This window comes from Nicotiana sylvestris, chromosome 2 (genome assembly GCF_000393655.2).
Source record: "Nicotiana sylvestris chromosome 2, ASM39365v2, whole genome shotgun sequence".
NCBI lineage: Eukaryota > Viridiplantae > Streptophyta > Magnoliopsida > Solanales > Solanaceae > Nicotiana > Nicotiana sylvestris.
In genome coordinates, this window is record NC_091058.1 from 86987195 (window position 1) to 87014463 (window position 27269).

The window sequence follows — 27269 nt, forward strand, 5'->3', positions numbered from 1 at the left end:
GAGAGTTAGTCGATGTATTTCCTTCTGACCTTCCTAGCATACCACCAGATCATGATATTAATTTTTTCATTGATTTGGCTCCAAGTACCCAGCCAATATCTATTCCACCATAACGTATGGCTCTGAAAGAGTTGAAAGAGTTGAAGGAGCAGCTTGAGGAGTTGAAAGGGGTTTGTTAGACTAAGTGTGTCACCTTGGGGTGCACCAGTGTTATTTGTAAATAAGAAGGATGGGACCATGCAGATGTGCATTGATTAGCACCAGTTGAACAAGGCTACCATCAAGATCAAGTACCTATTGTCACGCAATGATGATGTGTTCAACCAGTTGCAGGGTGCTAGGGTGTTTTCTAAGATCGACTTGAGATCAGGGTACCATCAGTTAAAGATTCGGGACTTAGATGTTTTGAAGACTGCTTTCCATACTAGATATGGTCATTATGAGTTTCTGGTGATGTCCTTTGGCTTGACTAATGCTCTAGAGAGGTTTATGGACTTGATAAACATGGTGTTTAGGCCTTATATTAATTCATTTGTTATCGTTTTCATTGATGACATCTTGATATACTCACATAGCCTGGGAGAGCACGAGCAGCATTTGAGAGTAATGCTTCAGACCTTGCGAGAGCAGAAGTTATTTGCTAAGTTCTCCAAGTGTGAGTTTTGGCTAGAGTCGGTGGCATTCTTGGGGCATATTGTGTCAGGATAGGGTATTAAGGTGGATCCCAAGAAGATTGAGGTGGTTCAGAGTTGGCCACGTCTTACTTCAGTGACCGAGATCAGGAGTTTCTTGAGGTTAGCAGGTTATTACCGTCGACTCATGCAGGGCTTTACATCTATTGCATCACCTCTAACTAGATTAACCCAGAAGGGTTCTCCTTTCTGTTGGTCCGATGATTGTGAGACGAGCTTTCAAAAGCTCAAGTCAGCTTTGATTACAACATCGGTTCTTGTGTTGCCTTCCGGTTCGGGGATATATATGGTCTATTGTGATGCTTCACACATCGGCTTGGGATGTGTGTTGATGCAGGATGGGCGAGTTATTGCATATGACTCATGTCAGCTGAAGATTCATGAGAAAAACTACCCTGTGCATGACTTCGAGTTAGCAGCAATTGTTCATGCTCTTAATATATGGAGGCACTATCTGTATAGGGTGTCCTGTGAGGTTTACACTGATCATCGCAGCTTGCAGCATTTGTTCAAGCAGAGGGATTTTAATTTGAGGCATCATAGATGGCTTAAGTTACTAAAGTATTATGACTTCACCATTCTTTATCATCCGGGCAAGGAAAATGTGGTCGCAGATGCATTGAGTAGGAAAGTAGATAGTATGGGTAGCTTGGCATTCATTTCAGTGGAGGAGAGGCCACTAGCCTTCGACATTCAGCCCTTGGCTAACAGACTTGTGAGCTTGGACATCTTAGAGCCCAGCCGAGTCCTTGCGTGTGTTGTTGCTCATACTTCACTTTTGGGGTATATCAAGGCTCGGCAGTTCGATAATCCGCATTTGGCAGTTCTTAGAGAGACGGTGCTACATGTTAGTGCCAAGGAGTTTTCTATTGGTTAGGATGGAGTTCTGCGACTCTAGGGTCGCCTATGTGTTCCTAATGTTGGTAGCTTGAGGGAGAGAATTCTAGAGAAGGCACACAGTTCATGATATTCCATTCACTCAAGTGCTACGAAGATGTATCGTGACCTGAGACAGCATTATCGGTGGCGGCAGATAAAGAAAGACATAGTTGAGTATGTGGCTCAGTGTTTGAATTGTCAACAGGTTAAGTATGAGCACCAGAGGCTAGGTGGACTATTACAGCAGATGCATATACCTGAGTGGAAGTGGGAGCGCATTACTATGGACTTCATAGTCGGGTTGCCGTGGACATTGCGGAAGTTGGATACGATTTGGGTCATTATCGACAGGTTGACCAAGTCGGCACACTTTATTCCAGTGGTGACTACTTATACTTCAAAGAGGTTGGAACAGATCTACATTAAGGAGATAGTTCAGTTGCACGGTGTTCCCATCTCCATCATATCAGATAGAGGCCCTCAGTTCACTTCACATTTCCTGAGAGCTATTTAGAGTGAGTTGGGGACCCGTGTGGAGCTCAGCACAACATTCCATCCTCAGACCGACAGACAGTTAGAGCTAATATTTTAGATGTTGGAGGACATGCTTAGATCATGTGTGATTGACTTTGGAGGACAGTGGGATCAGTTCTTGCCTTTGGCCGAGTTTGCTTACAACAACAGTTATCAGTCCAGCATCGAGATGGCTCCATTTAAGGCTTTATATGGCCGGCAATGTTGTTCTCCTATTAGGTGGTTTGATCTCGATGAGGCTAAGTTGTATGGTATAGATTTGGTGAAAGATGCCTTAGAAAAGGTAAAGTTGATTCAGGAAAGGCTCCGCACAGCTCAGTCCAGACAGAAGAGTTACACGGATCAGAAGTCGCGCGATGTATCATTCATTGTCGGCGAGAAGGTTCTCTTGAAAGTCTTGCTGATAAAGGGTATTATGAGATTCAGGAAGAAGGTCAAGTTGAGCCCAAGGTTTATTGGCCCATTTGAGGTGTTGAGGCGAGTTGGGGAGGTTGCTTATGAGCGTGCTTTACCTCCCAGCTTCTCGGGAGTTCATCCAGTTTTTCATGTATCTATCCTACGGAAGTATCACGCCAACTTGTCCCATGTGTTGGACTTCAGTACTATTTAGCTGGATGAGAGTTTGGGTTATGAGGAGGAGCCAATTGCCATTATCGATAGGCAGAATCGCCAGTTGAGATCCAAGAGGATTTCTGTGGTAAAGGTCCAGTGTAGGGGCCAACCAGTCGAGGAGGTGACCTAGGAGTCCGAGGATGACATGCAGAGCAGATATCCACGCTTATTCGGCACTTTAGGTATGAATCTAAACTCATTCGAGGACGAATGTTTGTTTAAGAGGTGGAGAATGTAACGATCCGACTGGTCATATTGCTTTTTAGAACCTCGTGCCCCTAGATAAAACTTCCCCTACTTGCTTTTACTGATTTATGACTTTTGGAAGTAAGCTTTGGAGCGAGGTGAATCTCCTTTCTAACCTCGTAAGAGGGAAATAAACCCCTATGTGAATCTCATAAATGTATGCGATTGTCTATGAGGGCTACATACATACGTGGTGACGAGAGTCTGTACATATCTACTATCATGCTAATTGTCCGGGTAGTTTAGGACCCGTACCATGCCATACTTGTAAATGCTTATGTTCTTACTTGCTAATGAGATCACTTAGGACATGTTAAGGATTGAAAATAAATATAAACAAGCGTATTCACTTACTTGAGAACTTGTATGTTATTTGATTAAAAATGCGCCTTTATGTGCCTTCTTGATAATAATTGATATTTGTGGATCGGGCCGATCGCCTCGGTAGAAATAGAAGCATCTATGGTTCGCGCCATTCGACCCTCTGGCAATGCACAATTATTATTATGTTGGACTAAGTTGTACGACCTTGGCATAATGTGCACATGATATTTATGTGAAAATGACTCCATGATTTACTCTGTTTAAATTCTTGAAGTGCAAATTATTATATGGCATGGCTGAATTTGATATATCTTTTTCTTCTAAATTCTAAGATTGTTATTATATTCATACTAATCATGCTTAGTGTAAGCCTTATATATTATTATTGATATTGACCTTAGTAAGTGTCAAGTCGACCACTCGTCACTACTTTATCGAGGTTAGACTGGATACTTGCTGGTTACATGTTGTTTATGTACTTATACTATGCTTTTGTACTTAACTATACAGGATCTGAGGCAGGTGCATCTAGTTACCTCTCTAGTGCGCGTTCCTGATTCCTTATCGAGATCCCACGGTGAGCTGCCCTTTTGAGTTGTTCTGCAGCATACCAGAGTTCTCTTCTTTTCTAGTTCAATATGTACTGTCTACTCTGTTTCAGGTAGTAGGATAGTAGTATTATGTATATTCTACTAGTTGCCCTAGTACTTGTGACACTAGTTCCTGGCACACACTATAGACTATAATTTTGGGTTGCATTTCTATTGTTATGAAATTTGTGATTTTCGATCTGCTAAAATACAAGTTAAGTGAATATTGAAAATGTTTATATAAAACAAATTTAGAAGCCACTAGTTAATTAGGATTGGCTTGGTTGACAACGGTGTTGGGCGCCATCACGACCTAAAATTGAATTTGGGTCGTGACAGGTTTCCTCATATATAACTTATGAGTTTATGGTCTTCAATCTCATTCCCCTCGATGTACTCCAGACCCTTTTGTTGCCAAGGCCTTGGTTAGTGGATCTGCAAAATTATCACATAATCAACATCAATTTTACCACTTTTCAAATATCATACAATATTGTGTTTCTCCTTATAGGTCTGGATTTACTATTGTAATAATGGTTTTGCACTCTACCAATAGTTCAAATATCATACAATATTGTGTTTCTCCTTATAGGTCTGGATTTACTATTGTAATAATGGTTTTGTACTCTACCAATAGCAGCAGTGCTATCAAAATAAATTAAAAAAGGAAAAATTGGTTTTTCAAAATAAGAAATTTGAAATAATAAATCTCTCAACAAATTCACTTTCCTACTAGCTGAAGCTAAAGCAATTAGTCAAGCCTCCATAGTAGAGTTAGCAATTATTTTTTTTTAATTTCCAACAAACAGCATCACCTCTCAATGATAAAATGTTCCAGTCTGCATCAGAAAAGCCTTCAAGTACACAAAGATATTTTTTATAAGATAATCCATAGATTTTTTTCACCAAGTAAATACCTCATAACTCTTGTTGTGGCATGTCAATGTTCATTACCTGACTTGCTTGTAAACCTGCTAAGTACTTATACTGCGTATGCAATCTCAAATCAAGTATAATCAGTCATATATTCTCAAGCTTCCAATTAAGCTAGCATATTCCTTTTGATTTATCACATCATTATCACTTTGTACAGAAAATAACACTTGAAGCAAAAGGAGTTACAACATGCTTGCAATCAATAAAACTATTTTTATCAAAATTTTCTTAACAAAATGTGACTGGTCAAGGAAACATGCATTGCATGTTTTATTAAATTTTCATTCTAAGAATGAAATTTGTCGCACCCAAATCTTTTATGTCAAAATGGCTACTAGCATATTTTTTTAATTTCTCCAATAACATTTATGTTAGGGCAATATTAACTAATCATCAATATATAGGCAAACAACATGTGAATTATTCCAAGACTTATCATAGATGTAGGTACACACTTCTTGATTTAATCAATTTTCGCTCATACATGAATACTCAAATTACTCATGGAATAATTCTTTTTTACCCCCACTAATTTTAGCATTATTAAAAAAAATCATGAAAAAATATATTACATATTCATAAAAAATATAAGGTGAAAAGTTTATACCTTTTCTCCTCTTAAGCTAAGCAAGTAGAAAAATACTTTACCCTTCTATCTCTTAAAGAGAGTGAACTTCTACCTTGATATCTGTTATTTTCTAACTGCATAAAAAAATTGAATCTTCTTAAAATTGTTGGTGAAATTATAAGAAATTACAGTTGAAAAATAAGATGAAAAAAAAATATTCTTCAGGCTGAGGCCCGGATATCTCGCTCTCTTTAAGGAGATTCAAGCCCACTACGGTAGCATCTTCACCAGTCCAACAGTAAAACTCTTGACTTTTCTCCTCCGGGATACAACAGTCCGACAACGTCGTATGACTCTAACAAACTCTGGACAAGTTGTTGAGTCCAAAACCCCACCAAAATGAACACCTTCCTTCAACAAAATAATATTCTCTATTGTACAGAATAAGTTGGAAACTTAGATTTTCTCCTTCTCTTAACTCTTTTTTTTACTACACCAAGTTCACTTTTTTCATACACACTACCAGATTTTCTCACCTACAACCCAAGAAAGAAACACCACTATTTATAGGTGTAAAATTTCTTCCATAGAATAAATAACAAAGTAGTGGGTGTTATGAAATATTATAATTATATTAGTGGATGTCTATAACTCCTAAAGAAGTTACTCCCATTACTCTTCTACATTAACCTTCCAGTCTCCCACTACTTCTTATTATTGTTGTAAGTCTCACACCTCCATAATCCCCTCCATGATCTTCCCCATGATCTCAATAGTTAATACCATGTTCATGACATCCCTTTGTATTACCTCAATGTCATCCTATAAATAGAGGGTTTGGGCATCACATTGTATACACTTGGAAAACACTTGAATACATGAAAGAAATAAGAATCTCTCCACTCTTTTCCCTTTATATCTCTTGTCTATATTATTGTTTCGTATTGTTACTTTGAGCTTAATTTTTTAACACGTTATCAGTACGAAGCTTTAACCAACCTAGAAAATTTGAATGTTTTACAACCTTGAACCAATTTGGTTGAACCAATGGAAATATGGGCATTTGTTACGTATGCCATATTAATGTTTAGTTTTCTTCTTTTGTCCAGGGAGTATTATTTTTCAATAATACCATGAATTACATGTTTAATTTATGAAAATTAAGACTTCATGTAATTTTGTGTTACTCGGCCATTTAGTTTTATTTGTGCAGGAAAATAAGATGGTTGAATCAAGAATGATCATAGATGATTCTAATGATGGTTGTCTTGATTAAAAAATAAATTACTAAGGTACATATAGAGCACCTCTGCTGCCGAATGGCAAACAGGAGGTATGTATTTTTTTTTTCTTTCATGATCACATGAGCCTTATTTTCTGATGGTATAAGACAATATTTTAACGAAATCAATATTATTACGAAATGGAATTCTGACTATATGGTTATAAAACCATAAGGTTTTTCAATTATACTTTAATTTTTCATATCATTTATGAAATGCATATTTGGTACATAGAGTGAAAATACCGTGTATGACAATTTCTTTTCACGATTCTTTATTTTTAATGCACTTATTTATTTGACAGCTCTACAGAACTATTCATTTGCTTAAGTATGAAACTTGATTAACTATAAGTTTCGTAGCACGAAAGACTAAGTTGAATATTATGTGAATGTATGGGAAATAGATTGAATATTGTAACGTGTTTTGCTCTGTCAATTTTAATTTTATCTTAACTTACTAAGTTGACAGAGAAGCCTATCTATGATCCTTGCATTTCAACGTAACTAATGTTGCATAGAGCTTTCTCTTGTATAGCAATAATCTTTATATAGGTTCTTATTATTATGCATATGATCACGAAGTGTTCATATTTTTGAAGGTTTGAGGGTGAGTCCCTAAGTATTTCGGCCCATTATGATATTTGTTAAGGGTAAGACGGTGGATTTAAGTTCCAATGCACCATGAGGGTACGACATCGAGTTCGAGCCCTGATGCTCTATGATGATAAGAGTTGGGTTCGTGTCTTAATTAAATATGGCCTAACATGCCTTTATATGGGTAAGACATTGGCTTGAGTCTCAATGCACCATATTGAAAATGTAGTGATGACAAAAGAAAAATAATGTATTTTTCATGAAAAAGCATGAAGCTTGTCCCATTTGATTTGCTCCATTCTTGAAGTGAATGTGATAGCGGTGCATAATAAGTCTAAATGAAAAGAAGTGATTGATCAATGAACGTGGGCATGCCAAAGATCAAAATAATAATAGTCATCATTATGCTAATTGTAAAAAGGAGAACAATAAGGGTTCTTCAAAGGTGGAGGAAATGTGTATCAACATGGTCTGTAAATATTAGGCACGTGCAGACGATTATAGTCCACTTTTGAAATAATGCGACTTGTAATAAGCATTGTAAATGCAGACTCATATGTGATATAAATTATGCACAAGAATGTATTCATGCATGGTTGAATAAATACTACAACTCACCTCTACGGGAGGTTTGAGAGAAAGAAAGATAATAAACATTACTGTGTGGTTACATGAATATGTCATTGGTCGCGTACATGTGGTACGCCAAAAATATTTTGTCATGTCTTATAAAAAGTTATTAAAGACAAAAGTAAAGCAAGATCTGATTTTGCTTATGATGATTGACCATAACTATAATAATTTAATTTTTCTCCGTGAAGGAGACATTTACCATATGGATGGTGAGAAAAAAGTCTTGTAGTACAAAATCAATTAAGAGCTCCGGAAAAGCTAATTTGTTACTACTCGGATAAATGAAATTGACCATGACATTGATGTTGTAGTAAGTCTCAAAATGAATTTTTGAGTTTCAAATATACACTACGGGAAATTGAGGATATGACGACATTTATTTAGTAACTATTGAAATAAATGTCGGAAAATTTCCTTTTCTTTTGACATTTATGACAAAATGTCGTAAAAATTACGACATTTAATATTAATTGTCATAGAAACAATGACATTTGATACTAAATATCGTAAAAAATGACATTTAATAGGAAATATCATTAAAACAATGACATTTGATACAAAATGTCGTCAACATAATGACATTTTTTAAGAAATGTCTTAAAAAGTACGACATTTGCTGCAAATATTGTAAAAATTAGACATTTGATACAAATTGTCATAAAAAGGACGACATTTGGTATAAAATGTCATAAAACAATGACATTTGGTCTAAACTGTAGTAAAAATACGACACTTTAACAAATGTAAAAACTTTTGATACAAATGACAAAAAACATGACCTTACTTTAAATGTCATATTATTTGTCGGTAATTACGAGTAGAGAGGGGAACAAGCACCTCTCTCTGCCGCTCTCCTCCCAGATGTAGGTATTCCTGGAAGTGAGAACACCGTTGCCTAACTTGGTTCAACTCTATTTGTGACCTTTTCTCGTATGTGGGACTCTCTATCGGGGACAGGTACGGGGTCTGGGTCGGTCGATACGATGAACAGGAAATCAAAAAATCTTGCTTCATTGAAGTCCCTCATGGAAGAAGAATTGGCTGATGTAGAAGGCTCTTGACTAGCTCAAAAGGAAGCAGCTGGAGTGTGTAGATGGGCTTTGAATAAGAGTTGGGTGATTTATTTCCAATACATTAACATCTACGATTGGAAATTTCTCTATAGTTTCTAAATTTTAAATCATTCGTTGTCTTAAAAAAAATATCACGCCCTTTATATTTAATATTTAATTTGTTAAAATATTGTGATAATTACCTACAATATAGACGATTTCGTTTCTTGTTGCGTAATAATTTAAAAGGCTCGTCCAAGACTAGCTCCTGGGCGAGTCATTTGCACAATGTCTTGAGGCAGCTCAAGTGTAGGGCTTAATTTGTGAGGCTTACATGCACCCCAAACATAAGATTATGCACCTTACACGTTTATTGCTTGGCGCTCGGGCTCGCTCAATAAGTACTAGGTAAATCATCTGTTAAATTTTCTGATTAACAGTGTTGACCCTCAAAATACATTAACAAATGAATGATCTTAACTCAAATAACGAGTCATAGTATTGTATATTTACTAAGTGAGAACATCGTGAGGGTTAATGTTATTTGAACATTTTCTCTGAATATATAGATAGTCGAACTGTATATCCTCACTCGCTATTGATTTTGTAGTTCTTAGATTTATTTCTACCAAAAGAGACTTTAACACTTTGTATTTATTTCTGAAGGAGTAATATTTTGAATTATTATATTGATAAAGTTTGTTGATTATTACTTTTAGGAAGGTAATTAAATGTGTAGTTTGATAATAGTTTAATTTGTAACTTCGAGCCTTTTAGGGAAGTAATCAAATATATGTAGTTTAATAACAATTTTAACACTATTGCATTATTTATACTTGTAAAACATGTTAGATAGTTTGTTTTTTATGAGTTTCCTTAATCCTATGATTTTCTTAAACTTTTAATGTACTTTCTATATTTTTAGTTATATATATATATATATATATATATATATAATATTTTAATTAAAAGTTTTAAATCGGCAAAATTTTTGATTTCTTGAACTAAAAAATTTAAAGATTTATGAAGCTTATGCCTCCCCCGATATTCAGTGAAATGCCCACATCATATGCCTCGCCTTTTAATAAATTTTGCCGATTTAAAACTTTTAATTAAAATATCAATGTTTAGTCAAAATATATATTATTATTACTACTACTTTTGATGTTGGATTTAAAGATGAAATATTTTAAAAAAATAAAAATATATATGAAACCAAGGAACCAACATTTTTGAGAAAGCTAATTAAGTCGTAAGCCTTGGAAGAACCGGACTCATCCCCTCTCTCCTCTCAAAATCAATTTTGGATCAAAATCTTAAATTGGATTTGCCAAAATTTCTCAAGTTTGCTTCCTTTTCCCCAAGACTCAAAAGGAGCTATGTATGGAAAGTATGGGAGATTTAGAAGGAAAAGATTTTGGCGGTAAGAATTTTGCTTCCCTCCTCCCAATTCTAAAAAATATAGTTTTCCTTCCTTAGTTAGAATTCTACAAAAAACCTAATTATTTGCATTCCACTGTGCTATAATAGATACTTGGAGACGAAAATTGTTGAGGCTTTGCTGCTGAGATCCACAAAGCTTGTTTTCTACAAATTCAAGGTACCCAATTTAGTTAACAAATATCTTTCTTTTTCTTGGTTGTTCGGATTTGGGTTAACAGATTTCTTTCTTTTTATTAATTGTTCGGATTTGGGTTAACAATTTTCTCTTTTAGGTATTGATTGGTAGATTGATTTTGATTTTTTTGGTGGTCAAACAGTGTGTTTCTAGACGTCTGTTGTTTAGTACATTTATAAAGTTGGATATAAGATTTTCATTATTTAATGGTAGATTATGCTTAGAGTTCAATTAAATTATTGGTTTCTTGGTGATTAAAGGGTTGATTATTGTATAGTAACATATTGGTTATTCTTTTTGTTGTTTGCTTTGGTTGAAAAAATTGGATCTTTTATTATTATTTTTTTGTGTGTGTGAGAGAGAGAGAGAAAGTTTGGTGTTAATCTTTGTGAGGAGTACCTCATTTTGCTGTTTTTAATAAATATATTAATATTAATTTTTATCATGTAAAAGTTTATGCGGTCTATACAGTTATGTCACTTTATACAAAATATCTTTTAGATATTGATTATTAGATTGGTCTGAAAATGAAGAGGATATTAAATGGGTTAGAGAAGGTGTGCCAGGAATAGAAATTGACCCACTTATTTTGGAAAGTATTGAAACATATGATGAAGAAGACGACATATCTTAGTTACTTTTATTACTTTTGTCACTATTTTAGTAAAGATTGTTATTAAACATAAATCATCGAGTTCGGGAATTCTTATTATGCTTTTTAGTTGTTTAAATCTCACATGCGTATATATCTTTTTGTTTGGCCTGCTAATTTGATATTATTTTATACGTCTGGATAGTAGAAAATATTTTTCAATTTTGCAGGAACTATAGTTTTTGAGGAACTTTGTTGTGATGGAAAGAAAAAGACAGAGAAATTCTAGTCAAGAAATGCTTCTACCTGATTTTTCGGAGCAACAAGAAGAATAAATGGGCGGTGCAGTGATGCCTCAACCACCTCAAAATTGGCCACCAAATGAAGGACAAGCTATCCGATCTGGTAAATCAAGAAATGATTCGCATGAAACAGAAAATTTCCTAGGTACTTATTTTGTATAACTAGTGTATAACACGCTTATTCTGTGTGTTGTGCTCCACTATTTCTAGTTGTTAATAATTGAAGTGTTGTACTTTACACTATGGATATACTACAATGTAATTTGTCCATGATTAATTAAATACTCTTTAAGAGTGTCATGTACAATTACTTTTTTTAACCAAAAAAGAAAAAAGAAATAAGAAAGAGATATTAGTTGGGTGAAGATTCTAAATGTAAAGACTTTTCAGTAGTTCATTTCTTATTAAGAAAAAAGAAATTGAATGTTTCATTGTTGTTGTGTTTTGGCTAGTTTTCAATAGCAAATTGTTAATTATTTCTGAAAATTAACTTTGGTACTTAAGTATGCAATTAGCCAATTGTGTTCTTTTCCTAAATTTCTTTTGGAGCAAAAAGATCTAGAGTGCGATTTTCTGATGTAATTTTCGATAGAGCATAAGCAAAGGGGAGTGCTCCCTAATTATTATCAAAGGAGGTGCTTTAACAGTTTCTATGGTGCAACGCTCCAAGATGAATAACAAGTTGTACTTTCTTTTTAAATTTGCCTTCCTCCTAATGCAACTAGTCTGCAGTATAGTGAAGTTGCTACCTTACTAGTTATGAATGATTCTCTTTTTTATATTTGGTCATTGAAGACTCTAGTGCTAATGAAGAGTAATCTAAGCGACCTAGGGGTCCTACTATGATGCACTCAGGATGGGGAAAAGATGGTGGCATTTTACATGTTGAGTTGAATAATCTTAGTTAAGCTATTGGACCTGATGCAACTAGATTGAGTTCAAAACTTGGAGTCATAGCAAGAAATGACATTTTAGCTCCTTTAAATCATAAAGATTGGAGGCTTGTGCCTAAACTGTACAAGAATATGATATGGGCTCATATTAAGGTGCTTAGAAAATTAAAGATAAAGGTTATATACTAAGATGCTTATTGATTTTATGCTTTTATACATGTGTTATATGTTGATGTTTGCAGGAAAAATACTGATGCAACTGAGGATATGAGACGTATGTTGATGATATCGGTTGGATCTAAATGGAAAGAATGGAAGCATGAAGCAAAAATGATTGGTTATGAGCCATACAACAACGATATCGAGCGTTTAGCTAAACGTCCAGACAGGGTAGAAGAAGACCAGTGGCGTGCATTAGTTTATTATCGGAGCTCTAATGAAGCAAAAATATTCACCGAGCATCAAGCATCTTCTTCTCTTGCCCTTAGAATATGCTATTAGCGCATTCCGTATGCGGATCATACTTTTTCCTCTAAATATTTTTATGCTTTTCCTCTGTAATTTTTCTTACCTTTTCTCTTTTTTCTTTTAAAAGTTTTATTTTTTGGTCTGATATTTGGCCATGGATTATCTCTAATATATAAAATTACGTGCAACTTTTCTAGGAAAAGAGCAAGAGGAACAAAGAAAGTTGAGTATGCCACACACATCAGAAAGAAAAAGTCATTCTCAAATTATAGATGATGTATGCCATATTTACTATAAGTTTTCTGCAATTTATATATCAATACTTATTTTCTTGAATATATTTATTATAATTTTTTTACTATTTAAACAGATGACAAAGAAGAATGGTGTAAAACCAAGTCGTATCGAGGTATTCAAAGAAACACATACGAGAAAGAATAAACAACCAGTAAATGAGATAGCTGATGAAACTATGGTAAATTTCCATTCTTTATGAATATAAACTACTTTTTTCCAATATAAAATTTTATTAACTTTTCATTGTTTTGCCTTTTCTTTCCAAAAGAAAGAAATGGATGAACATGCTAAGGTGTACCCTGAGTTAAATTCCCTGGAAGTGCTCCCAATGATGTCAGGTTATGGGACCAGACACTCATGGAAATGTTCGAACTTTAGGAAAAGGAGCAGCTCCAAGTTTTGTTTATGGCCCTGCATATAAGCGATCCCAGGCTGAGCAAAGAGATTTTGATAGAAGGGTTGAGATAGAAGTTGAAAAACCTACCTCCACTATGAGAATTGCGATGGAAGAAAAATTGGCTGAAGCAAAAGAAGAAATATAAAAGACGGAGAAAACGTTATTTGAAGCAAAAGAAGAAATAAAAGCGATGGGGGGAAAATTTTAGAAGCAACAAAGGATATGGATGCAAAAATAGACGATAAAGTAAAGTTGGGTGTAAAGGCATATCTAGAATCTTTGGGTATTACTATTGGCTCAAATAGGAAATTATGTGGTGATGAGCAGGTAAAAAATATTGTGCTCTTTAGCAAAAATTTATTGTATATAAGATAATCTTGTAATTTAGTTTTCTTTTAGTTGTAATAATCTTCCTCTTTGGTGATAGGTTTCTGATAACTCAATGGACAATCACCAGCAATCACTATCACCTGTTTCACTTGTTCACACAAAGATGGTGAGTTTGTAAACTCATTTTAACTATATATTTTTCCGCATACTTTTGAAGAGTATAGTTTTAACTATGTCAATTTTCGCTTCAGTTACGTAAAGCTTCAAAATAGCATTTTAAAGTATAGAGGCTATTTTCCAGTAAAAACGATTATGAGTATGTCCTCACAAAAACGATTATGAGTATTTTCCAGTAAAAACGATTATGAGTATTTCTAATTGAGAGTGAAGCTGTTTATGAAGAGTTGATCAAGATTCATAATGTGTACAATAATGAACCAGAAGCTGAGCCAATGAGCAATAATAATGGTTGAAATTTAGTTTTTAGTGTTTTACAAACAATAGTTAGAATGATTTTTTTAGCAATAAGTATTATTGAGTTGATTGAATATTGAAGTATATCGAACTGATGAATCACAATTGAGGAGTCTGTGTGGAGAGTTGCTGAGAAATAATATGTTTTTGTCCTAGTTGTTGTAATCTGGAATTTATAAACTGAGTCTTACTATATTGTCCAGTCCAATATCAAATTAAAAGAAGAGATCTTCATGCTTTATCAGTCAGTATTCTTCTTCTTATCCAAAAAGTAATTGTACAGAACACCAAGATCACTTCGTCAATTGCACTAATTTCTGTTATCAAGGGGGGATCATAGGGGCATATGTTTCTTGTCATCAATTGTTGCCCTCTTTCTTTGAAGAGTCAAGGGTATCACAAGCAACTAAATCTTAGGAGCTTTCATCGCCTTTTTCCCGTTTTTGGTAGTGAAATTTTGGCGGTAAGTGTTGACATACTTCCTGATATCATCTTCCTTGAAAAGGTTGAAGAGCTTTCTCATCTTTGATGCATGTTCTTATGAAAAAGCATCGCACCTCTTGAGGCTCTTCTGCAGCTTACACTTAAGGATGGAGTTTCATTTTTTAAACTTGCGTTTGACAATGATGGTGGCATTCTTGTTGCAGCTGTGAAGAAGTTAGCTTCTTTTTTTTCTTTTTATTAATTGATAAGATTCTCATCAAGCATGATTTTACCCTTCTACACAAGATATTTAGCCTTTTGTAGAACTTGAAAGAAAGAGTAAGTTGAAGACTCTTACCTAGGTGAGGAAAATAAAGATCTATGATTAAAACGCCATCATATTAGGAAATAAAAATTATTATATGACTTTTGTCCTGTTTTTATATATCTTGTATTCACAATTTTCTAAGTTGTAAATTTTGTAAACTACAGAGTAACCAATCTAATATTTCTTCTCAGGTTAACATAATCAAGAAGGCTGGAGTTAGTGAAGTTGGCACAAAGAAAAAGAAGCGGGTAAGTTTGAAAAAATTACAAGGTTCTTGTTCCTCCTTTTCAAAGAGAGAAACCCTTCATGTTATAGTTTGCAAAACTTATATAACATTCATTAGTTTTCATCTCAATATACCATTTACGGAAACTAATATTTCAGAATTTAACCCTCCCCTCTCCCACCATGTTTTTACCTCAGTCTCAAAGAAAAATAAAAACTAAAAGAGTACGGAATGATTTTCTTAAGTGCAAGATGAATTGAGAATAGATGAGCATTTTCTTTTTCTCGGTAAAGGGTGAAATTGTGGTTTTTATTGAACACTATTTTTTTAGTACAGAATCGATGTTGAACTCTGATATGAATTTGCATTATTGACTATTGATATAGTATTTGTTGCCATTATTATTGTAGAAGTAAATAGATTCTCCTAAGTGAGCTATCTCATTAAGATTTTATTTCAACCTTTCTTGGACAAGTAGTTTTATGTGTGCTTACTTGTATTTAGCTTTTTAGGCCTGATCGTGTTTATATTTATTTAAATCTTGCAGAACCTCCATCGGGTGGAATTATATTTTCTCCCTTCCTCTCACATCCCCCCACAACCAAAAAAATATCATCAACTGCATTATGATATTACTACAATATTTCAGTTGTTGTTCGGTTTGGGCAGTTGTGTTCACTTTCTTGGATTTTTTGATTTATGTTGTCTGTTTCTTTCTCTCTTCATTTGCTAGTATTATATTCATTATAAATTTGTTTCTCTTTTATAACATGAATATGTTATTATTTTTGGTATTCTAATTATTTTAGAGGAGGAAAGAATTCACTTTATTATAAATGGATAATTCTTTGTTTTTTCTTGTGACCTCTTGTGAAACATTCTCGAAGGAAGTGATGTCAATTACTGGTAGTAAAAAGCTTGACTGTGGAGGGTTAGTTTTATATGATTTAGTCTAGAAGTTGAGGAAAATTAATTCGAATTAGGAGTGATCTTAAAGTACTTACACATTGAAATTACTGTCTTTTATGATTTAGTTAGATTTGAGTTTTACATGAGAACAAATCATTTGATTCGACATTATTTATCTTGTACTAAGTACATTTTATGTTGCTACTTTGTTCTTTGGATACTGTGCTAAAAGATATTTGCTTTAAATTTATTTCATGTTTGTTATATAAGTTGATATTTGTAAATATAAATGTGATCATGATGAAACTAAACAGAGCATTATTATTTACATTCTAATAAATATGATACAGATATTAATTTAAGTGTCAAACATTTAATGCGACATTTTGCTATGTTGTAAAAGATATGTAACTAAACTTTTTTAATGACATTCACATAAACTGGAAACGACATTTTGTATATATCGTGAATTTTCTTAGTGACATTTACCAAAATATCGGAAATTTCAATACGACATTTTGTAAAGATCATACGTAAATGTCGTATTTATTTTTAGTAACATTAATCTAATTGTCGAAAATTTTAAGTGACATTTCCTATATGTTGTAAACTAAATGTCGTAACATTCTTACCGATATTTACCTAAATATCATAAATTAAATGTCATACATTTCTTATTGATATTTACATAAATGTTGCAAAGTAAGTGTCTTAAATTTCTTATCGACATTTACCTAAATGTTATAAAATAAGTGTCATAATTTCTTATTGACATTTACCTAAATGTCGTAAAGTAAATGTCATAATTTCTTACCGACATTTACCTAAATGTCGAAAAATTACCGACATTGAAATTAATGACATTTGATGAAAATATAAATTAAATATCGGTAAATAAATTTGTAACATTTAAACAGTTTAATACGAGATTTATTAAATGTCGTCATATCTCCAATTTCTTATAGTGATATTAGCCAAAGTGGTTTTCACGACCCAAAATCTAACCATGATGTGATGGAACCTATTGTGTTATAAGGCAGGCCTATTTTCAAAAATATTCCTATTAAATCGATTATAAGAATTTAATAAAACATTACCAACATTCAAATTTCTCATAAACTAAATCAATTCTAAATATAATTAATATAAAAATACGGAAGCTAGCCTTAAACATCAAGGTGTCACTAAGTCATAAGCGTCTAGAGCTATAAACTAAGATATATATACACTGTCAACTGTCCAAAAGAAGAAATGACAAGAGGAGTAACAAGGTCCTGCGGACACTAGCAGCTACCTTGCAATCTCCACAAATAGCTGGCCTGAACTCAACGATCGTCGCGCTCTAACTCACCTGGATCTGCACATAAAGTGCAGGGTGTAGTATAAGTACAACTGACTCAGAAATAACTAAGGAACAGAGCAGTAGTGGTGAGCTAAGTAAAACAGCCAATTATTTATTTTCACAATTAAAAAAAATAAACAGAAATAAAAGGTAAATTCCATAAAGAATTTTAACAGATAAAAGTAGCAACAACATAAATAAATACAACCTCACAGCAATATCACACCATCACTCATCACTCGTACTCAGCACTCAACACACTCAAAACACTCAACACTCTGCGCTCACTAGGGGTGTGTACAGACTCCGGAGGGGCTCCCAAAGCTCAAGCGCTAAGCACGGACAACTCACGTGCCATTATATCAATACCTGGATCCGCACGGTCAACTCGCGTGCTACGCGGACAACTCATGTGCTAGGGTATCAATACCTGGACCCGCACGGTCAACTCATGTGCTACACGGACAAATCACGCGCTATGGTATTAATATCCTCACAATCAGGACCTCGGCCTTACTCAGTCATGTACCTCACTAGCCTCACCATCATCAATAAATAAAGGAACACAGCCCACATCAAGTATCACAACATAGTAGCAAATAACAAAGACTGAGGTAAACATGTACAATAATTTCTATGACTTAGTACAAATAATGTGAAAATGAATAAAGCCTAAGCATGATCTTTAACATGAAAACAAACAAGTTCAACAACAAGTAAACACATAACCACAAATAACAACCATTAGGCCTCACAGCCTCACGGGACGGACCAAGTCTCAATCCCTAGTGGTGCACACCCATACGCCCGTCACCTAGCATGGGTATCACTTCCACACAATCACATGATATCAAATCTCTGGGTTTATACCCTCGAAGCCAGAGTTAAAACTGTTACTTACCTCAACGACATAAAATCCTACTCCGAGATGCCCTCGTCTCTGGACTCGGTCTGCAAAAGCTGTGAATCTATCCATAATCAGATCAATACCATCACCATGTACTAAAGAATCGAATTCCACAATAAAAACTACAAAATATGCCAAAAATCTGAAATCGACCAAAATCTGGCCCCCAGGCCCATATCTCGAATTTAGTCAATAATGGCAGAATCAAAACCCTCGTCCTCTCCCGAGTCTAACCATCTAAAATATATCAAAATCGGACTCTGTTTGGTCCCTCAAATCCTTACCTAAATCTCTCCAAAACTCAAGTCCTAACTCCCTCAATTTCATTTCGAAATCATCAATCAAATCCCAAAAACAAAGATGAATTCATGAACTATAATAAAAAAACGAGTAGAGAACACTTACCCCAATCTAAATGGTGAAAATCGCCCAAATCCGAGCTCTCCAACGCAAAATATGACGGAATGAACAAACCCTAGTTTTAAATATTTTTTTGCCAGCTATTCTGCATCATTTCTTGTACCAAATGATCCCGAAACTCATATTTTATGCCTCCAATGGATTCCTTATGAAATTCTAGTCATGTTAGGCTATTTAATCACTCAATTTGACCTTATAATGAATGAAATATGTAGGTTTTAATATTTTCAAATAGTGCAGATTTTTAAATACGCCGTTAGTGGCAATTTCTTAATTACTATGAAAAATCTGACAACCTAATTCTTAGTAAAATAACCATAAAATCCTCATACGATGTCCAAATTCCACGATTCTTTTTTCTACGGTTCCGTAATTATGATACGGATCTAATGCTTTAATCAAAAGAAATCAGAGCTCATTTATTCAATATGATATCATTTATACTTGAAGAAACGTCGTCGAAACTTAAGAAAAATGAGCGCAACACAACCCAAACCTATCCTAAACTCACCCGAGGCCCACGGGACCTCAACCAATAATTCCAACAAGACATATATCACTACCGAACTTAGTCGAACCTCCGTAACACCCAAAACACCAAATCAACCTCGAATTCAAGCCTAAGAATTTCTAAACTTCCAACTTTCGCCAATTCAAGCCTAATTCTACCACGGACCTCCAAATTATATTCCGTACACACTCCTAAGTCTAATATCACCCAACGAAGCTAATCAAATCATAAAAATCCAAATCCGAATTCGTTTACTCATAAGTCAACTTCCAATCGACTTTTCTAACTTAGCTTTCTAACTAAGAGACTAAATGTTCATTTCACTCCAAAACTACTTCGAACCCAAACCTACCAACTCGATACAACTCAACACAGCTGAACAATACATAAAGAAGCATAGATGGGAGAAATGGGGTTATAACTCTCAAAACGACATGCCGGGTCGTTACATCCTCCCCCTCTTAAACAAGCGTTCATCCTCGAACGAGTCTAAAAACATACCTGGAGTTTCAAATAGGTGAAACCTTCACTAATACCTTCTCGTCACATTCAAATCATATGAACTCATTTCGCGGTCACATCATACTCATCATGTATCCATCCAGCCACCATTTTTACTAATAGGGACACTACCGGACATATAAGTCCACAAGCACGAGCTCACACAATCAACACATCAGTGCTCAATCTACAGTTAAAACCTAGCCTCAAGTCCTCCAAACTATCCCAACATCAACACACAGAAATCACATCTCGTACCTCATCCAGGGAATCACAATCCGTCGATTCACAACTAATACTGAGCGCTCATGTGCACATATGAATACGTGGAAGGAATTCAAAGAGTTACACTTCAAGCTGAATCAATACCACACGATAAGAATTCAAGAAGGTGAAGTTTTCCTAAATGTTCTGCAGCCTCTCGAAGATAAGTACAAACGTCACCGTTCCGATCCGCAACACTCTACTAAACTCACTCATGACTCGTGAGACCTAAGTAACCTAGGCTCTGATATCAACTTGTCACGACCCAAAATCTAATCATGTCGTGATGGAGCCTATCATGTTACAAGGCAAGCCTATTTCCCAAAATATTCCTATTAAATAGATTATAAGAATTTAATAAAATATTACAAACATTCAAATTTCTCATAAACTAAATTAACTCTAAATATAATTAATATAAAAATATGGAAGCTATCCCCATGCATCGGATTGTCACTAAGTTATAAGCGTCTAGAACTATAAACTAAGATATATATAAACTGTCTAACTATCCAAAAGAAGAAATGACAAGAGGAGTAACAAGGTCCTGCGGACACTAGTAGCTACCTTGCAATTTCTACAGATAGCTGGCCTGAACTCAACGATCGCCGCGCTCTAACTCACCTGGATCTGCACATAAAGTGCAGGTGTAGTATGAGTACAACCAACTCAGTAGTAACAAAAATAACTAAGGAACTGAGCAGTAGTGACGAGCTAAGTAAAACAGTCCAATTATTTATTTTCACAATTAAAAAAAATAAATAGAAATAAACAGGTAAATTCCATAACCAAGTAAATGCCACAAAGAATTTTAATATATAAATGCAATAACAACATAAAAAAATACAACCTCACAGCAGTGTCACTCCATCACTCATCACTCGCACTCAGCACTCAACACACTCAAAACACTCAACACTCTGCACTCACTGGGGGTGTGTACAGACTCTGGAGGGGCTCCCAATGCTCAAGCACTAAGCACAAACAACTCACGTGCCATCATATCAGTACCTGGATCCGCATGATCAACTCATGTGATATGCGGACAACTCACGCGCTATGGTATCAATACCTGGACCTGCACGGTCAACTCACGTGCTACGCAGACAACTCACGTGCAATGGTATTAATATCCTCACAACCAGGCCCTCGGCCTCACTCAGTCATGTACCTCACTAGCCTCACCATCATCAACAAATAAGGGAACACAACCCACATCAAGTATCATAGCATATTAGCAAATAATAGAGACTGAGGTAAACATGTACAATAATTTCTATGACTGAGTACAAATAATGTGAGCATGAATAAATCCTAAGCATGATCTCTAACATGAAGACAAACATGTTCAACAACAAGTAAACACATAACCACAAATAATAGCCATTAGGCCTCACAACTTTATGAGACAAACCAAGTCTCAATCCCTCACGGTGCACACCCACACGCCCGTCACCTATCATGGGTATCACTTCCACACAATCACATAATATCAAATCTCCGGGTTTATACCCTCAAAGCTAGAGTTAAAACTGTTACTTACCTCAACGACATAAAATCCTACTCCGAGATGCCTTCGTCTCTGGACTCGGTCTGCAAAAGCTGTGAATCTTGTTGCCAGCATTTCCCTACTACTCTTCTATTGTATTTAGAGGCTCCGTAGACTGTTTATGGGTGGTGGTTGATGTTGGGAGTCTGTCGCGTCCCCTTTTTCCTCACAGAAGTGGGTTCATGACATTTAGGAGGACAACTAGTTCCCTTTTGAGAAATGGGTTTGGATTGAAGAGTCGCCACCTAATGATTTGAGTACATTAGGACACTAGGAAGAATTTGATTTAGGAAACCAGAGATTGGGTAAGGGCTTGAAATTATCCTGAGGGGAAGGTGTTAGGCACCCCTCAAGATCCACTAATGTGGTTCCCGGCCAGGCTACGGTTGTGACTTTAAGTACAAATAACATGAAGGCAAGTAAGACTTCAAATAAGAGGGGATTTGCACGTAAGGGTTACAAATATGTGAAATTAAAAGAAAACAAAAGAAAAGTTGAATTTTGAGAAAATAGTTTGAGAGTAAACAATGAAATAAACAAGTAAAGGAAAAGGGGGTCCTAGGTTTATAAATAATACGGATCACCCCACACAACATCCGGTAATCACTCCTCAATGAGGGGCTACACGAGATGTTATCATGTGGTCATCATATCCATATCTACCATTTCCCACCCCGTTAAGGTATTAAAGTACGGAATAGTCTCGTTTACTTATTGCATGCTATTACCCGCCCCAATCCTATCAGTGGGACTACTAATCCTAAAAGGGCGGAAAAGTTGGCTTTTTTGTGGTTTCAAAGGCAAAATTCTAAAGTGACAAAAAACACATGTAGCAAGTTTGGGGAGAAAGCACATAAACAAATAAGGCTCAACAGACCTCCTTAAAACCAAAGAAAAGCACATAGTTTAGCATGTCTTGCACATACTGCTTAGGGTCTGATTAAAACTTAAAAGGTTGAGGCAAATTGATTTATTACATATTTCAGATAAGAAATCCGAATCAGGCCCGCCTGCTGGTTGTAGATAAAAAGAATCTGACAAGTTTGCCTTATGGCTTGCCTAAGTGTTAGACGAAGACCTATAGGCATGCTATCTACTGATTTGAGAAATAAAGAGGTAAATGGATTACAAATAGTTTAGAATAATACAAGTTCTGCAATCGATAATGTATTACTACAAACAGTTTAAACTTACAAGCGAGTGAAGCGATTCAGATTTGATTAGAACCCATATAGGCATGCTTTCTATGTGTTTGTTAACTTAAAACATGTTATCTAGGTGTTGTATTTTATTACGAACGCGATATCTAATTTCACTGGTTGTTAAAACCTATAACATGTTTTCCTAATGAGAGGCGAGTATGCAAGAATCAGAAAGGACTTATAGGCATATTATCTACTTGCATGTGCATTCTATAGACATGGTATCTATATACGAATGCAGAGATTCTTATAGTCAAGTTATCTACATGAATGCAGAAATTCATAAAGACAGGTTATCTTCATGAATGCAGAAATGTAGAAATTCCTATAGACAAGTTATCTATGTGAATGCAGAAATTAATAATCTTGTAGGCAAGTTATCTATGTGAATGCAGAATTTAGAAATTTCTATGAGCAGGATATCTACATGAATGCAGAAGTGCAGAAACTATAGGCAGGGTATCTGTATAAATGCAGAAGTGCAGAAAAGCCTACGAACAGGACATCTACCCCCTGCATGCATGGTTACCCCTCCCTTTTAACTCATCACCCCAAAAGTTTATTACAAAGTTATTACAATCCAAAAATAAAATAGAGAAAATACATCAGAAAATTGAAAATTGCAACAAAAGAGAGCCTGATTTAGACTTCCTGTCTGAAGTATGAAGTAAACCAACTCCCAAGATCAAGACCCATAGCCTTTCTCTCATTTGGATGTGTCAGAGTTCCCTAAGAGACTCATATGGACTCCGGGTAGTGCTCACATCCAAATACATTGCAGGATTAAGTCATAGTGTAGTGTGGAAGGGCCAGCCCTCAAGTGTCCAAGTTCAGAGGGAACTCAAGGTCCCAAGGCAAGGTTCACAGGAGGGGAGCAGAACTTAGAAGCTAAGAGTGAGTGCAAGTGCAGAGTTCTGAGAGGGGAAAGGAGAAGGAAGTAACTTAAAACTAGTGCACATAGAGGTATAGGGGAGTGGGGAATTTGCAGGAAGAGCGGGCAAAGGGGCATAGCCAGCAATGAGACATACTGGCACACCCTCCAGCCTACTTAGAGGTTAAGACCTCAGGGGTTCAAAACTCAGTTCATAAACAACAATTCTTATTGTCATGCCCTAAGTCTCGACTTACAAACACATAGGGGTAATGTGATAGGGAGAAAGTGTTCACAAAAAGAGGCAAGCAGTAGCACATAGGCATATTAATTTAGATGCTAAACTTTATAGAAAACAATAAAGTAGACATGGATACAAAGACTGTAAGTAAACACATTGGGGTGATGCTGAAAATTAAGTTAGGACATACCAGTTTCAAAGGGACAAATAAAGAAGAAAGCAGTAGTCTTGTAAAAGCCAAAGTGTAGACAAGAAGCAAGAACACTATAAGTATGAATTCAGAAGAGGTTGTGAGCTTGTGAAGTCTGAAGTCTGTAGTGGTGAAAAGGGGTCGTGCCTTTTATAGTGTAGAAAGCAAGCAGAAATAAGGTAAGAAAATAGTTTGAAGACTGATTACCAATCAATTACACAAGGTTTCCCTTAATTAAGGGATTTAGATTCAAACGGGTAAAACTAATTAAGGAAAGAAAGTAGTAAAATACTTTGTGCAAAGTAGTAAATTAGAGGCAAATACATAACGTTTATTTAAGGATAGGGTCTTGATAGTACACGATTTGTGCAAATAAGGCAAGGGAATCAGTTAACAGCCAGGAAATCAGAGATCACAGATTTGGTATGAATGAACCAAGTCAGAAAGGTGGAAAAGGTTTTAGCTTAAGGAAAACAGTAACAATCAATTAGACCTATTAAAAAGGAATTCTGAATCAATCACTAGTTTGAAAACCTCTTTGAAGAAAGAATCAACATATATAAAAAGCATACAAACACGTTTAAACATGAAATAAATTTGTCATGCCCTTGCAAAATTAGTAGAAAGAATCCAGTGTAGAAGAGTTTAGCAAAAAGGTTCAACATTGTATGAAAACAAAAGTGTCCAAACTCAGTTTAGAGATTCAAAAATCAGTCTGAAAGGGTTAAGGGTTCTAAAAAATAAAACCCTAGTTCACATAATCAAACCTCGGCGGAATCCCCAAATTCTAGGGTTTCCACCTTGACTCAAATACAGAGATGAGGAGGCAAGTAGTCGAAGCATACTCAGAGGTTTCTTTCAGAAACTCATGAGAAAACATGCAAACAAGTAATAAGGTCCAAGCAAACAGAGTGAGGAGACTAATTTGAGGCATAATGAAAGAACAACTGATAGTAGAAGAAAAAGTAGAAGCAAAACATGCTTAAGCAGGTTTTTTAGATAAACTTAAATAAGGTAAAATAGCATGAACACTTAAGAACATGGTAGAAGGAAGCAATAGGCAAAGCATATCAGATCGTAGTGGAAGAAAATAGCATAGCATAGTGAAAAGCATACAGGCACATAGTGTAGAAACACAGTAGAAGAGTATGCATGGTAAAAGAAGAACATAAGAACATAGTAGAGACACACATACACAAAGGAAAATGAAAAGAAAAAGCCAGAGAAACACTTTAAGCATTTTCAGAAAAACCTAAATCGGAAAGAAGTGATTTTGAAAATAATTTTTGAAAGAAAAGTTGGGAAAATCGTTTGAAAATTCAAGTAGATCATAGATACATAAAAGATCGGAGAAAACCTCGAAGAGTTAAGGTTTCAGAAGAGCCCTAGAAATGAGAAAGGCTTGGAAAAGGTCTGATCTGAGTCGGAGAAGTCAGAACCAGGCTCGAAACACCATTGTACGCCGGAGCAAGGCCGGAGATGGCCGTAGAACCTTAAATCAGCGGAGATATGAGCAAAAATCTTCGAGGTCAGACCTCGAATCTTCAAGTATAAGAGCAAAGGGAAGTGAGTTTAAGACTCCCATGGCCTGAGAGGCCATGGATTCCGGTGGTTTCAAGGTTTGAAGATGGTGAGAGAGGCTAGGGTTAGGGAATGTTCGAGAGATTCTGAGAGAGGAGAGGATTTAAGAGGCGGTAGGTTAGGGGAAAATTATTTTAGGGTTGGGTGTATGTGAATTAAATAAAGAAAGGAATGATTGTGGTCGTTGATCAAAATGATCAACGGCTTGGATCAAAAGGGGAGGCCAGGCGGGTTAGACTAGTTGGGTCAGGGGCGGGTTAAAATGGGCCGGTCAATTTGGGATTTTAAATTGGGTTAATTGGGGGGTTGATTCAGGCTATAATTGAAATGAAATAGGGGTAGCATTTAAATAACCACTTTCTCCCTTTTATTTTATAAAAAATAGTAAAATGATTTCTGAAAATAAATTAAAGGTACTAACTTAATTAATAATATATAAATATTAAATTAAAAATACTGGAACCATTTTCATAAGTATAAAATGCAATTAAATCTTAAAATCGGCTAAAATTGCAATTATATGCAATTTAGCCTTAAAAATACTAAATAAATTTGTAAAAATGTACAAAAATTACCTTAGCTATATTTTGGTATAAATATGAGAATAAAATATATTAATCATCAAAATGATAATTTGAGGAACAATTATTAGTTTTTGTATTGTTAAAATAGGGCAATAAATTGATTTAAAAATCAGGAAAAATACTAAAACACTTGGGCATACTTATATATATATATATATATATATACTATTTTGAAAGTATTTTGCATATATAATATATACAGGGAAAAATTGGGTATCAACAGCTGCCCCTCTTTACCCCAGAAGGATGAAAGAGTTGTCGGGTAAAGATATGATAACCAATTTGACCGAACGAAATGGTTTGAAGAGGTTGATTGTGCTTTGGTTCCTGAGCTGCCTACATATCCCTGGTCTTACAGGAATCAGGCCATATATAGTTCAGGATTCGTCGGCGGATATGCTGATGGAGATTTTTTCAAGAACAGATGAGATATTCGGGTTGGGATGGATGGTTAAAGTCTAGTAGGGCCGCGGGAAATGGAGCGGGATCGCTCCTGCTGAGACGTCCATTGCTAGCCGGTTTACCTGCAAATAAGCAATACCAGTGTATATTGTGCGAAAAATTAAACATGATGCAATTTCCTGTCGAACCATGAATGTTGTCTTTGAACGGTTAGGATGACGTCCTCAGACCATGACGTCCTAGGCCATGCAGCGTATAATAAGGGATTCACAGGCTATGAAATGATGTTCTCGGGCTATGAGAATGGTGCCTCCGAACCATGATGCTTTTGAATAATGATATGCAAAAGATGAAAAGGGGTCCTCAGGCTTTGGCATGGCATTCTCGGGCTATAAAAATGGTGCCTCCGAACAATAATGCCTTTGGATGATTTGGCGATCTTTCAGCCTATGAGATGCAGTAGGTGGCGATCTTTCAGCCAGTGCAAATGTAAATAAGGTGG

The 27269-nt window shown here is 35.4% G+C and overlaps 1 pseudogene; it reads left to right on the plus strand.

The window, feature by feature from the left end:
• The first annotated feature begins 2163 nt into the window (after window positions 1–2163).
• LOC104241144 (uncharacterized) lies at window positions 2164–26793 on the plus strand (annotated as a pseudogene).
• Window positions 26794–27269: the final 476 nt, after the last annotated feature.